The sequence below is a fragment of the Choloepus didactylus genome, chromosome 6 (genome assembly GCF_015220235.1).
Source record: "Choloepus didactylus isolate mChoDid1 chromosome 6, mChoDid1.pri, whole genome shotgun sequence".
Lineage (NCBI taxonomy): Eukaryota > Metazoa > Chordata > Mammalia > Pilosa > Megalonychidae > Choloepus > Choloepus didactylus.
In genome coordinates this window covers 19,255,157-19,259,653 of record NC_051312.1, presented here as the reverse complement: position 1 = coordinate 19,259,653, position 4,497 = coordinate 19,255,157, and positions in this window count along the sequence as shown.

Sequence of the window (4,497 nt, the reverse complement as noted above, 5' to 3'; positions counted from 1 at the left end):
TGAGTTTACACATTGTATTTAGTCCATACTGGTGAGGCATTATAGTGTCTCCCTTTGTTTCTGGCATAGTTCACTCAAAATGCTGTCTACAGGATCCATTCACCTCATTGTGTTGTGTGTCTCACAGCTTCACTCCTCTTCAAAGTTGCTCAATATTCTATTGTATGCACACACCACAGTTCACTATTCTGTTCCTCAGTTGATGTACCCTTAGGCCACCTCCACCCATTGAAAATCATGCATACTGTATAACAAATTGATTTTTTTTTTTTTAGGTAGAACCATTTATTACATTAAATAGAAAGGAAGAAAATAGATTTTTGTTCTTATATATTCCTGAATCTGTAGAAAGCATATGGGCTTTCTCACAAACCTTTTCCTTTTCCAGCAGCATAGAAAATTTGTGACCCACAAAAGCAAGATATGTAGCAGCTAAGGATCTCTCATTTGCTGTAATTGTGGAAAATTTGTTTATTTTTTTTATTTTTTTTATCATCATTTTATTGAGATATATTCACATACCATGCAGTCATACAAAACAAATCGTACTTTCGATTGTTTACAGTACCATTACATAGCTGTACATTCATCACCTAAATCAATCCCTGACACCTTCATTAGCACACACACAAAAATAACAAGAATAATAATTAGAGTGAAAAAGAGCAATTGAAGTAAAAAAGAACACTGGGTACCTTTGTCTGTTTGTTTCCTTCCCCTATTTTTCTACTCATCCATCCACAAACTAGACAAAGTGGAGTGTGGTCCTTATGGCCTTCCCAATCCCACCGTCACCCCTCATAAGCCACATTTCTATACAACTGTCTTCGAGACCCACGGGTTCTGGGTTGTAGTCTGATAGTTTCAGGCATCCACCACCAGCTACCCCAATTCTTTAGAACCTAAAAAGGGTTGTCTAAAGTGTGCGTAAGAGTGCCCTCCAGAGTGACCTCTTGGCTTGTTTTGGACTCTCTCTGCCACTGAAGCTTATTTCATTTCCTTTCACATCCCCCTTTTGGTCAAGAAGATGTTCTCCGTCCCACGATGCCGGGTCCACATTCCTCCCCGGGAGTCACACTCTACGTTGCCAGGGAGATTCACCCCCCTGGGTGTCCGATCCCACTCAGGGGGGAGGGCAGTGATTTCACCTTTCAAGTTGGCTTAGCCAGAGAGAGAGGGCCACATCTGAGCAACAAAGAGGCATTCGGGAGGAGGCTCTTAGGCACAACCATAGGGAGGCCTAGCCTCTCCTTTGCAGCAACCATCTTCCCAAGGGTAAAACTTATGGTAGAGGGCTCAACCCATCAAACCACCAGTCCCCTATGTCTGTGGTCATGTTAGCAACCATGGAGGTGGGGTAGGCGAATACCGCTGCATTCTCCACAGGCTCCTCAAGGGGGCACTACATCTTTTTTTTTCCCTTGTTTTTCTTTCTTTTTTTTTTTTTAACTTTCCCTTCTTTTTTAAATCAACTGTATGAAGAAAAGTTAAAAAGAAAACAAAAATACAGTAAAAGAACATTTCAAAGAGACCATAACAAGGGAGTAAGAAAAAGACAACTAACCTAAGATAACTGCTTAACTTCCAACATGTTCCTACTTTACCCCAAGAAAGTTACATAATATAGCAACATTTCTGTGAACTTGTTCCTACTATATCCATCAGAATTTAACAGACCATAGTCATTTCTGGGCATCCCCAGAACGTTAAATAGCTTATCTGTTCTTCTTGGATTATTGTTCCCCCTTCCTTAATTGCTCTCTACTGCAAGTTCCCCTACATTCTACATTATAAACCATTTGTTTTACATTTTTCAAAGTTCACGTTAGTGGTAGCATATAATATTTCTCTTTTTGTGCCTGGCTTATTTCGCTCAGCATTATGTCTTCAAGGTTCATCCATGTTGTCATATGTTTCACGAGATCGTTCCTTCTTACTGCCGCGTAGTATTCCATCGTGTGAATATACCACATTTTATTTATCCACTCATCTGTTGAAGGACATTTGGGTTGTTTCCATCTCTTGGCAATTGTGAATAATGCTGCTATGAACATTGGCGTGCAGATACCTGTTCGTGTCACTGCTTTCCGATCTTCCGGGTATATACCGAGAAGTGCAATCGCTGGATCGAATGGTAACTCTATATCTAGTTTTCTAAGGAACTGCCAGACTGACTTCCAGAGTGGCTGAACCATTATACAGTCCCACCAACAATGAATAAGAGTTCCAATTTCTCCACATCCCCTCCAGCATTTGTAGTTTCCTGTTTGTTTAATGGCAGCCATTCTAACCGGTGTTAGATGGTATCTCATTGTGGTCTTAATTTGCATCTCTCTAATAGCTAGTGAAGCTGAACATTTTTTCATGTGCTTCTTGGCCATTTGTATTTCCTCTTCAGAGAACTGTCTTTTCATATCTTTTGCCCATTTTATAATTGGGCTGTATGTACTACTGTCATTGAGTTGTAGGATTTCTTTGTATATGCAAGATATCAGTCTTTTGTCAGATACACGGTTTCCAAAAATTTTTTGCAGTTGAGTTGGCTGCCTCTTTACCTTTTTGAGAAATTCCTTTGAGGTGCAGAAACTTCTAAGCTTGAGGAGTTCCCATTTATCTATTTTCTCTTTTGTTGCTTGTGCTTTGGGTGTAAAGTCTAGGAAGTGGCCGCCTAATACAAGGTCTTGAAGATGTTTTCCTACATTATCTTCTAGGAGTTTTATGGTACTTTCTTTTATATTGAGATCTTTCGTCCATTTTGAGTTAATTTTTGTGTAGGGGGTGAGGTAGGGGTCCTCTTTCATTCTTTTGGATATGGATATCCAACTCTCCCAGCCCCATTTGTTGAAAAGACCATTATGGCTCAGTTCAGTGACTTTGGGGGCCTTATCAAAGATCAGTCGGCCATAGATCTGAGGGTCTATCTCTGAATTCTCAATTCGATTCCATTGATCTATATGTCTATCTTTGTGCCAGTACCATGCTGTTTTGGCAACTGTGGCTTTATAATAAGCTTCAAAGTCAGGGAGTGTAAGTCCTCCCACTTCGTTTTTCTTTTTTAGAGTGTCTTTAGCAATTCGAGGCATCTTCCCTTTCCAAATAAATTTGATAACTAGCTTTTCCAAGTCTGCAAAGTAGGTTGTTGGAATTTTGATTGGGATTGCATTGAATCTGTAGATGAGTTTGGGTAGAATTGACATCTTAATGACATTTAGCCTTCCTATCCATGAACATGGAATATTTTTCCATCTTTTAAGGTCCCCTTCTATTTCTTTTAGTAGAGTTACATAGTTTTCTTTGTATAGGTCTTTTACATCTTTGGTTAAGTTTATTCCTAGGTACTTGATTTTTTTAGTTGCTATTGAAAATGGTATCTTTTTCTTGAGTGTCTCTTCAGTTTGTTCATTTCTAGCATATAGAAACATTTCTGATTTATGTGCATTAATCTTGTATCCTGCTACTTTGCTAAATTTGTTTATTAGCTCTAGTAGCTGTATCGTCGATTTCTCAGGGTTTTCTAGATATAAGATCATATCATCTGCAAACAATGACAGTTTTACTTCTTCTTTTCCAATTTGGATGCCTTTTATTTCTTTGTCTTGCCGGATTGCCCTGGCTAGCACTTCCAGCACAATGTTGAATAACAGTGGTGACAGCGGGCATCCTTGTCTTGTTCCTGATCTTAGAGGGAAGGCTTTCAGTCTCTCTCCCTTGAGTACTATGCTGGCTGTGGGTTTTTCATATATGCTCTTTATCATGTTGAGGAAGTTTCCTTCAATTCCTACCTTTTGAAGTGTTTTTATCAAAAAGGGATGTTGGATTTTGTCAAATGCTTTTTCAGCATCTATTGAGATGATCAATTGATTTTTCCCTTTCGAGTTTTTAATCTGTTGTAATACATTGATTGTTTTTCTTATGTTGAACCATCCTTGCATGCCTGGAATGAACCCCACTTGGTCATGGTGTATGATTTTTTTAATGTGTCTTTGGATTCGATTTGCAAGTATTTTGTTGAGGATTTTTGCATCTATATTCATTAGGGAGATTGGCCGGTAGTTTTCCTTTTTTGTAGCATCTTTGCCTGGTTTTGGTATTAGATTGATGTTAGCTTCATAAAATGAGTTAGGTAGTGTTCCATTTTTTTCAATGTTTTGAAAGAGTTTGAGTAAGATTGGTGTCAGTTCTTTCTGGAAAGTTTGGTAGAATTCCCCTGGGAAGCCATCTGGCCCTGGGCATTTATTTGTGGGAAGATTTTTGATGACTGATTGGATCTCTTTGCTTGTGATGGGTTGGTTGAGGTCTTCTATTTCTTCTCTGGTCAGTCTAGGTTGCTCATATGTTTCCAGGAAATTGTCCATTTCTTCTACATTGTCCAGTTTGTTGCCATACAGTTGTTCATAATATCCTCTTATAATTTTTTTTAATTTCTTCAGGATCTGCAGTTATGTCACCTTTTTCATTCATTATTTTGTTTATATGGGTCTTCTCTCTTTTTGGTTT